Source organism: Takifugu rubripes, chromosome 16 (genome assembly GCF_901000725.2).
Source record: "Takifugu rubripes chromosome 16, fTakRub1.2, whole genome shotgun sequence".
Lineage (NCBI taxonomy): Eukaryota > Metazoa > Chordata > Actinopteri > Tetraodontiformes > Tetraodontidae > Takifugu > Takifugu rubripes.
In genome coordinates, this window is record NC_042300.1 from 4,418,064 (window position 1) to 4,429,320 (window position 11,257).

Sequence of the window (11,257 nt, forward strand, 5' to 3'; positions counted from 1 at the left end):
GTTCCCTCCTTTCGCGCCGTCCGGCTGTAATTGTGAATTGATTCGGGCCGTCTGGAACAATTGAGGCCTGAATCACATCAGAGCCGGATCGTCTGATGGAAACTCCGCAGCGGTCGAAGACGCTTTTATCCCTGATTGGTTTTCCACGAGCCCGTCGAGCCGCCGAAAGCGTCGGCCGTAAACAGGTTTCGCTCTCCGCAGCAGGAACCAGGCAGGAAGTGACGGTTCGGGAGAACGGCCTCATTCATTCATCACCTGAGCCGCAGTTATTATTGCAGCTTGACCACAGGAGGAGGTTCCCGAGGGCCAGCCGGTGCTTTCCCTGCTTCCTCACGTCATAAAAGCTTGATGGAATTATGTCATCAGAACGGAATCTGGGGCCGTCGGAGCAAACGGGCCCGTTTGCAAGTTTGCCATCGCTCCAGAATTCCTCTGGAATACTAGTGCAGTTGTGTGCTCGGGCCCCCCAGCCCACTCCTGCCCCCCCCCCCCCCCCCCCCCCCCCCGGTCTCGGCCCAACACCAGGAATCAGGAGCTGGGCTCGGCTCTGGCGGCTGGACTCTGGGGAGCTGCAGCTCTACCTGTAGACAGCCACATCCAATCTTATTCCCTGCACAGAACACAATCATACAGGCAGAGGGAGCAGCTCCGCCTGCGGAATACTGATGAGACGGGGGGGGGGGACAAACTCTTAAAGATACAGGCGGTGGAAGACTTCCCGACCGACCCTGGTGACGCCGCGTTAACGAGCGAGTCGTCAACCTCTCTGGACCCCAGTGCAGGACACGAGGACAAGTCGTCCCACGGAAGCGTCCAACCACAGAGTGAGGAGCCGTCCACAGAAGGTCGCCGCCGCTCCTCCCACTTCCTCTGAGGATGGTGATAGAGTGAGGCATTGTGGGTCGTTGGGCATCGTGCCCGGGTGATATGAATGTTTGCAAGCAGAGGGGCTAAAGAGGAATCAGGCCGTCGTAAAACTCCGTCTGAATTCCCACTAATCACTACCGGAGTTTCATCACTTCCGGAAACTTATTGCGTCACTTCCTGTCTTCTCAATCGTTCGCTGGTTGCACTGTGCACGGGGTGTTGGATTCACTTTACTTAATATTTGAACATTTGGGACATTCTAGTCACCTGATAACAACAGTGAGAAACAACCCCTATTAAACAAATACAGGGCTCAGCCAACTATTAGCATTAGCATGGCCTCACCGTCTGTTTCACCCGGTGTCTTTGTCTGTTCAGCGTTCGAAATGTTTAGTTACTCCTCTGCCTCCCTTAGGTGCAGAAAGTGGAGTTTATTTACGACTATGGAGGCGAGACTTAGCGAGCTTGAGACGCGGTTCCGCAGCTTGGAGTTAGCTGGAGTTGCGACAGGTAGCCAGGGTAAGCTAGCTGCTGCGGAGCCGCCTAGCGTAGCTACAGCTAGCGGTCCCCCGGCAGCAGCCGAGCAGCCGGCTAGCCAGGGCGGCTGGGTGATGGTTGTCCTCTCCTCTCCTCTCCTCTCCTCTCCTCTCCTCTCCTCTCCTCTCCTCTCCTCTCCTCTCCTCTCCTCTCCTCTCCTCTCCTCTCCTCTCCTCCCCTCCCCTCCCCTCCCTCTCCTCTCCTCTCCTCTCCTCTCCTCTCCTCTCCTCTCCTCTCCTCTCCTCTCCTCTCCTCTCCTCTCCTCCCCTCCCCTCCCCTCCCTCTCCTCTCCTCTCCTCTCCTCTCCTCTCCTCTCCTCTCCTCTCAGGACCTGGGATTCTGGAAAGTGCCTTGAAACAATTTTGATCGTAACAGACGCTAAATAAATAAAGATTGATAAAGATTGATTGATAATATGTGCTCCCAATCCTCCGGGGTTTCTGTCTCCGGTTATTGGGAAGGCTACAGCTCAACCCTGCCAGTCATTTCAGGTGAATTACGGCGTTATTCTCCTCAAACTGCTGGTTTAAAATGCTAATCGTGTATGCTAATTGTTGGCTTAGCGAGCCTGTTGATTAAAAGCCAGCGTAATGTACAGCTAATCTCATGTGCGCGGCGCTGGGAACCAGGCTCAGAGCGTTGCTCGTCCTCACAATTTTCCCTCTAATTACGTCTCCAGAGGGAGGCTCCACTCCCACTCCCGATAAGTTCCTCGGCACCGTGTCGCTGGGAACGACGTGCACGCGGAATGCAGGCGACGCTCTTCATCAGGGCGCTCGGCTGCTGCGTATTTTTAGCCAGATGCAGAGATTGGAAATGACTGACGCTGGGCTGCGGCTGGTAATGGAACTTAATCCCATCACGAGGCGGCCTTTTATCTTATTCCCTGGTATCTATAATAATCAGTCACTTCCTGCCTCACACTCACATCCCATAAGCAGCCGCAGCCACTAGCTCGTGAAATTTAAGAGCAGTTTCCAAAACTCTGCTTTCAGAGCTCGCAAACAAGCGGCTGCAGTGGAATTTACCACATCTCCCCTCCGTGCTGAAATATTTATAACCTATTAATTATCAGAAAAGAGGAGGAAAGTAGGGGAGCGGCGGCAGATCTGAGAGACTACAGAGACGTGGCGGAGAAACAAGGCTTGGCGTGGGCTTCCTGCCATCCTCGGGATTGTTCTGCCCTTTCAAAGCCCGCGGTCTCATTTCTGTCTGATCACATGGAGGAATAAACCCACTCCGGCTTGTTATTAACGGACCCGGAGCCAAACGCCGCCTGAACCGGCGAAGACGCCTTCAGAAAGGAGGCCAGCTTGCAGGAGGGGCCTTTAATCACAACATCCACAGCTTCAGGTGCAATCACCAACTGAGACCGATCAGAGGTTCTGAGAGCAGCCCCACCTGGAAACCTGACGCAGCTGTTGGGTCTCCTGTCCTCCAGAATCAGTCTTCAAGTGGACGTTCAGAGGGGTGAAGAGTGACTTCAGATGGTCCGAAAAGGAGGACATTTTTCAATTATTTTGAGGTTCAGGTTTGACTTAGCAGCAGCAGCAGCAGCTAGCAGCAGCAGCTAGCAGCAGCAGCTAGCAGCACTAGCTAGCAGCAGTAGCTAGCAGCAGTAGCAGTCCTGTTTAACTGACCGTTGGGCGTTCAGCCTGGAAACCAAAGATCTTGCCGGATGCTCAGCGTGCAGCTTTGACCGTCCGAGCCGTTTGGAAGAGCTGCAGTTTGGGAGCTTTGCGAACATTGAGGAGAGGAATCGCCCAGGAACGAGATGACAGGAGCAGTCAGACGTGCGGGGTGGCGGCGGAGGTGAGCAAATTGGGAAAGTTTGATGGCAACTTTCCCCGGATGCAAGTCTGCAGTGACATGAGAGTGGGCTGAAGGTTCTGTGGGGAACCGTGAGCTGAAACCATCCATTTGTCCTCCAAATGAGCCGAGCAGGAACGTGCTCCTGCTCCGGCCGTCAGAACATCCGTGCCAGGTAAGTTCCAGCTTCCTTTATTCAGCGCCTTACGGCCCAATATGCAAATGTTGTCCACTTCCTACATAAAACACGTCCAGAGCCTGATTGTCTCTCTGCTCCCGGCCTGTTTAATTCATCTCAGCCTGCTCCTGATTTATATTCCTGCCGCTCCAGGAGTTCCTGGCCTGAGTCCTGCTCCTTCCTTTCCCCCTGACGTCCGTGTTCGGAGAGGAAAACCTGCAGCTGCTGCACGTCTGCTCCCGTCTCACTGACCTCGAGTGTGTGTTTCACACTCCTGCAGGAGAATCACACAGGTTCAGCGCCGCGTTTCATTCTGTCCCACTTCAACGGTCAAAATGGATCATTTACAGCTGTGAAACCAGCACCTCGACCTTCACGCAGCCTGTATTTTTAATCCACCTTCAACCCTCTGTGATTGTGGATTTGACCAATTCCGTCACATTTAACCCAATTTGTTGTTCAGCATTAGCGTGCTAATTGTTAGCACCCTCCGTATAGCTACAGATTGCATCGTCGCCGCCTTTATTTTCACCAGTAAAACTATCGACGCGCAGCAGACCGCCGCTCATCAAAGGTTGCCGGCGTTTGGGAGCCGCTGCTCTTAATTTCCCGCTTTGCTTCGTCCCCGCAAAGCTGCAAATGTGTGGAACAAAACACTCCGACTTCTCCTCGGGATATTACAGCATGTAGAGCTAATCAGGTTGGAAATGATGGCAGAGGCAAACCCACACAAGGACGTGCTCGTTTGAACTGCCTCTTATCTCTGCTCCTCATTCAACATGGTCCAGAAACACACACACACACACACACACACACGCACACACACACACCTTTCCCCAACTTGCACATCAGAATTTTAAATGTGCTAAGAGTATCAGAAATGCATTATGTGTAAACACATCTTATCAGGAAAGGGGCTTCGCTCCGGCTGCGCGCTGATAAGTGGAGCCTGGTGCGCGAACACGGGATTCCCCAGATTGTTTAGTTCTTTTAAGCTAACGAGCATCACAAGCTGGTCCCCGCTGACCACGCTGCAGCAGTTGATGCAGATTAGAAAAGGCAACGCGGCCCATCGTGAAGGTCGTGTTACACCGAGAGCACATCAAACGTCGGAACTGGCGCAGAATTAGCTGGGCAACAAGCTCTTACTTCCTCCCGGCCCGGCACGCTGCTATTATAACACGCCTGGTCCATCAATTAGCATCTCTTTTTCTTTTGACCATCACACAAATTAGAGATGTGACGCTAATGCGAAGCTTGGACCTCTCAGCCGTTAGCACGACTAAAGCCCTGCCAATGTGCGAGCTAAGCTAGCACAGTCGCGCCAAGCCTAAGATGGACAACTGGGCTAATTAATGCAAGGCGATGTTTTCTGATGGTGTCCAGGCTGACTGGGACCTGAATCACGGTCGCTGGCGGCTTTAGCGAGGCTAATTCCTCTGGTTTTCTGCGGTTTACACAGATTGGATCTCATCAGTTCATTGACCTCGAGTGAATCTGAGGCGTGCGAAACAACCCCCGACGCTCCTGTGAAATCTGCTTTAATGTGCCTTTTAAATGCAGCAGGAGCCAAATGGCGACGAGCTCAGTTACTGTTGCAGATTGGATCCAGGGTTTGGGTCCGACGGGGGTTTGTTTGACAGGTTTTGCTAAAAAAATCAAATAAAATTTAAATGGACTGAGTATTTAAAATGCAGTCGTCAGTGGGCGCGGGCGAGGTCTGACTCACGTCCAGAATTTCTCAGCCAGAAAACAAAGAGCGGACGCGTTCCAGCCCGTCTCAAAGCTCCCGAAACCTTGTTAAATATAAGGGAAAGCTGAGCAGATCATGCCTGGAGGCCAACCGGAATTTAGCATTAGCATCGCTACAAACGTCCACGGTCAGCCGCGACTACCGTCGTCCCTTCGGAGCGTCTGAACGCTCGGATCACCCACGGGACGACATTAAAGGAGAGCGAGTGGAGTAAAAATAGATGAAGACGTCTGCGGCTGCTGCCACCACGCCGTCGCCGGGGAATAAACACGTCTTTGATGCTGATGCACATTTATAGCTGCCTCCTCTGGGCGTCGGAGAGTGACCCGCCACGCCGCCCGGAGCGCCGTCACTTGTCAGACCAGCGGAGGGTTAGCGAGTAGAACTCGCCGAGCTGGTCGTTTCCCAGCAGCTGAGTCAGCGATCTGCCCGATTGTGGCGAAACCCCTCCGTGATGTGGCTCTGATGTCAGAGAGGGTGGGGGGGTTCTTCTGGAAGTAAACAGGAAGTAAACAGGAAGTGGCACGTTCAACCACGAACGGCGACCATCACAAACATGATTAATAACGGGCGGCGTGGTGGGACGGCGTCCAATCAGATGCTGGTTCAGAGCAGATACGATAAAACGGCATCATTGCAATATCCAAGCTCTGGAGGCGGCAGCGTCCTCGGGCCGAGGACACGCCCCGCCCCTCAAACCCCGCCCAACCCCGAGGACACGCCCCGCCCCTCAAATCCCCCCAATCTGTGGACACGCCCCGCCCCTCAAACCCCACCCGATCCTGAGGACACGCCCTGCCCCTCAAATCCACACAACGACACGCCCCAAAGGACACGCCCCGCCCCTCAAATCCCCGCGATGATACGCCCCCGAAGACACGCCCCGCCCCTCAAATCCCCCCCACCCCGTGGAAAAATCAGCCTCGTTTGTTTCCCTCCAGGGCGGATCGCCATCTACCAATCATTCGTCACAGGATGGCGGCCCGTCTGCCCCTTTCATCTCGCTCCAGTTTGGCCTTGAAGTACGACCTGAATGTGATGCAACACACACACACACACACGCACACACACACACACACACACACCCCTCAATCATCCATGGAGACCACACACAGACACATTCTGAGCATTTTATTTCAGAAACAATATTTGTCTGCCGCGACTTCCTCGGGTCACACTCGCCAGGTAACCGTGGTAACCGCGCTCATCGACACGGGGAGATTGTTCCCGCTCACCTTACGGCGGCGCCATATCGGGGGAACGTTTAATAACGTGACACAGGAAACCATTTCCCGGCATAAAGCCTCCATTTTTGTGGAGAGCAGCCAGAGGAGAGTCTGGCCGACGTGTGACGCCCCTTAATGAGGACATGATGGGAGAGCGGCGTTGTTGTTGCCACGGCGACGGCAGAAATGTCACCGTTGACACAGTTGGGCCCAGCAGAACTGTAATTAGCCCAAACACAGCAGGACGAACGGGGCAAGGACACCAGTGGTGGAGGAGGTTAGTGGCGTGAAATAGGAGAGGAGCGGGGGCGGCGGGTCTGCCGGGGGGGCAACGACGCCACTCTGGGGCACTTAATCACCTTTTATCTGCTCTGAAGGCGTCTGAGGGGGCTTTTATTGGGAGATGAAGCATGTTTAAAACTGGACTAATGCTTCACCCCCACTTGCTAAACAGCACTTTGACCCCTGGGGGGCATCTGGCCACTCTTAAACCGGGTTAAATGGACCCGTTGCCCGTCAGGCCGGAGGCGTCTGACCTGCTGAGGTTACATCTCTTTGCATTTCGCCCTACAGAAATGACATTTTAAGTTTGGTGGGGGGGTTTGGGGGGGGGACTTGGCTCTGCCCAGGCTTCCTTCTCCTGCCGCTCTGCCTCTTTTTCAGCTCATTTCACATTCAGCCGTGGAAATTAAATCAGGGTGGTGTTTTTTACCCTCCTCCTGTGACATTATTGTACCCTGATAATGAAGGCAGCAATTAGGTGGCATGAATTAATCTGCAGGGGGGGAGAACCTTCACACCCGCGAGCAGGTCGTGATGCTGGGCGGAGCGCTGCCACTGGGGGGCGCTCTGACACACACTCCTGGGGCAGCGCTGATTGATGTGCCGAGGCTCGGCCCTCTCAGTGGCCTCCGCCCTCCTGGAACGGAGCAAAGAGGGAGAAAGGTCTTCCAGCAGGGTGGGTGGGTGGGGGGGGGCTCACCCTTCGTCCCGATGACCATCAGAACAGTGGAGGAGCAGCATCTGGATCTGCAACCCGCTGACGGCCAAAAATGGGCTCAGGCTTCCAGAACCAGGTGCCAGTTCAACAGATTTGACTTCAGTGGTGTAAAAAGAGGCCCACATTTTAATTTTTTTGTTCAGAAATTTGAGGCTGTGGATCCTTACCGGGACCAGGAGCGGCTGCCTGTAAACACAGGTGAGGATGTAAAGCAGGAGTGGATCTAAAGTGATGCAGCACCTGGGTAATAACGCCGTTTTAGAGCTGCGTTTACGGCTCAGGGAACAGATGGAAGACCTGATGTCTGATGTCAGAGCTGCAGTATAAATTCTTGGCAGGCTTTGAAAAGGACACCTGCAAACTGAAAATCACTCCTGAATTCATCGTTCCGCCGCTAAGGCGCTGCTCATTGCAGCGGCGCCTCCACCGACAGTGGTTTGACCTGTAACACCCCGCCAAAACCTTCGGACCGTTCTGGTTTTATTATACTTGCGAGGACCGCCACTCACTTTGGTCCTAGATCTGCCGTCCACACGTGAGCAGACTGGAAAACCTCAGAGACGTGGGGTCATGCTTAGAATGTCACCGAGTCGCCGCTTCTTTGTTTCCGTGCAGATAAACGAGCCCCGCGCCGCCGAGATCTCCTCATTTTGTCCACATGAGACGACTTAAATGCGCTGGACTTGAAACGGCGCCGCCCTCCTTTTCACGAGTGGCTGCACACGGTCGACTCGTCCACAGGGTCCAATTTCAGGTTGCTGACCACGTCAGGCCCCACCCCCTAAATCTGAGTACGATGTCATCTTCTGCGTGTCCGTTCCATCAAACCTGTGCCCGACAGGTGACCTTTGACCTATTGCACAGGAGGTCAGCGACGTTATCCTGTACGAAGGCGAGTTTCCCAGTGAATATTCAGACAATTGTGAATAATCCAGACTGGGATGATGAAGAGTCCCAGTTTTGAGCGCCTGGCTCGTCTCAGCCGCGATTACGAAAGCGCTTCGTTATTCCCTGAAATGTTTAATGTGTCTGAACACACAGCGCAATAGCAGCGTGCTATTGAAATGCTAATCTTCCCATTAAATCCAGTTGGCTCTCTGGTAAGATGCCGCGTTCCCACAGATGCTCCAGGCTTTTATCTGAGAAGAAAGAAGAACTGATTCGTGCAGATCAATATTTGAGGCTCTGATAACGTAGCTTTGCTCCGCACCACCGTATTTTTAAACTTCACCGGCGTGCCACCGCACCGCGCCGCGCGTCCCACTCAGAGGACGGCGGCAGATCACACCGAGGAAAAACTCACTGAATAAAATTACCTGATTTACCTGACACACACACACACACACACACACACACACACACACACACACACACACACACACACACACACTCAGCCCGTCTTGCCCTGCGCAATCTTCCGTGGAAGGTAATCATTAAAATCAGTCCCACTGTTTCCACGGTGACCTCTGATCGCTGACGACAGGCGGCGCCGCCACCGTTTCATTAGCTTGTGCCGCTAATTTGCATTCAGTCCAGGCATGAAAGACCCTTTGAGCCTCTCACAGGCTGAGAACATTCGACAATATGTGCTCCATGTAAAGCTAATGTAAAGCTTCTAATCCGGGACACAGTCCGACGGCTCCCACGGCAACAACTCGCATCACTTCAGCTCATCACAACCATCAGAAGAGACAGAAGACAAACAGACTTTAAAGCTGGAGGACAGCCACATGTTGCAGATGCTGGAGAGAGATTTCACCCTTTGACATGTTGCGTCACGCATAAATTCACATCTACGCTCCCGTTATCGTCCCATCGGTGAACAAGATTTAAATTAATTCCAACACTGCTTGGAAAAACAGCTTAAACCACCTGTGAGGTCAAACTCAGGCTTTTATTTTGAAACATTCTGGATCACACACTAATGTGTTTTACCCTGCATATGGGGACCTTTCTGGTGTTTATGAGACCCTTTGGAAGCAGAAGGTCACTTTTCCGCCTCCTGCAGGTTCCAGCTGTAACGCGACCAGGAGTTTATTTTATGAATCTATGAAGCTTCCGGTGCGGGAACACGACGCCGTCATACCTCAAACGGGCTTTTAACTTTGGCTCCGACTCCATTAAAGGTTCACAACAATCCGCCTCGCAAAAACACCTTTTAAAAAACCGCCAAACGCGACGTCTGGGCGCAACAGGAAGTGGTCCATAAAGCCGCCTTTCATGCTTCCCCACCTCTTCCCTCCTTCCCTTCCAATAAAGACGTTCTGAAGACGCGAGATGAGACGGTGACCACATATCGCGTCTCCTCCGTGGGGGACGCCGGGGGGCCGGCCTCCTCGTTAGGGCGACCACGGACGACGGCGGCGGCGGCCATTTGTTTCCTCCACTAACAAGTGTCGTCCAGAAGCGTCGCCGCTCCTGCGGAGACATCGATACAGACGACGACACGCCAACACTCAGGGGACACATTCACGCGCAGTCTGATGCATCCAGAGACGATAATTCTTCCCCTAATAGTCAGCAGAGGGAGGAAGAGACAGAGGGGGGGGTCAATTAAGAAAATAAAAACTGCCTGGAGACCCCGGGGGCTACGGAGGGAACCTTAAATTAATAATGTGGATTGTGCGGTCAGTTTCTGCTGGAATAATAAGCACAGCTACTTCCTGTGGTTTCAGAAGAACGTAAAGTTTCCGAACGCATTTACACACACAGATGGTGTTTTTAAAGTATTTGTCTCTTATTTAGGTTCCAATTCTCCGCGTCACAGCTTTGATACACGTCGGGTCCCTGAACGCAACACAGTTGAAGCTTTGATGAGCCTGAAATGAATGGTGCGGGCTCTTCGTTCGGGGGGAACAACCGCCGTCTGCTGCTACAGACGGCTGCAGGAGTTCAGCCTGAAGCCAACTTTGAGTTCCTCCCTCCACGTTCTTCCGCCTCTCCCAGGCTTGGGCGTCCTCTCCTTTCCAACTCTCTCCAGCAGCGACGGAGACGCAGACACCACTCGGGGTCGCTCCTTCGTTGGTTTGCTGGTGGAATTTGTTGACACAAAAGGGGCCGGAGGATAAATCCCACATGTTGGAGAACGACCGCTATCATTGATTTCACAGGCTTTATTTATTCTCTGGGATCTGTTGCGACCCTGCTTTAAGACCCCAGAGATCCGTTTCCAAAAACCAACTGTTGACCTTTGCAGTTGCTCAACGCGCCGCCGTCAAATCCCATAATGGAGCTGCGGCTCCCCGCTGGGAGCGCGTATATACCCTGTACATATGGACCGCAGCTCCATCTGTAAAACAGAGTCAGGTTATTGGGATGGACGTGAGCGTGACAGAGATGGAAGATGGCTGGAAGCAGCCGGTAAGAGGCCGGTTTCTTATTCTCTCCCATTGTTTGCCTGCAGACACGCACGGACACCTTAAACAATTACACACACATGCGCGCACGCACCCTACATTTCCTCCCGGGTGTTTGAACAGGGAGCATTAGCCTTGGCAAACAGAAGTGTGCATTCATCAGGCCGGCGTCTTGTTTCATTTCCCTGTCAGATGCTGAGCCTCGGCACAGGTCAGGAACAGCAAAACCATTCCACCCGTTTAATCCCTCCATCCACACCTCCACCTCCCCCTCCCCTCAATCTACTGCGCAGTTGGAAGGACCTTGAAATTCTAATGAGCCACAAGGCAAGTTGCTATGGGAATGAACAGAGGATGCGTCGGCAACGGCGCCCCTGCTGGCCACAGGAGGTATGACATGAGTACCTTCTGCCCCAGTGCATTGTGGGTCTGGATGTTTTGAGGACAAGTCAAGTATGGGACATAAAATAAAAAGCAGTTTAGGAGAGCAGCAGCGTTCAGTTGGTGGAGTGGATGGAATCAGGATGAGGA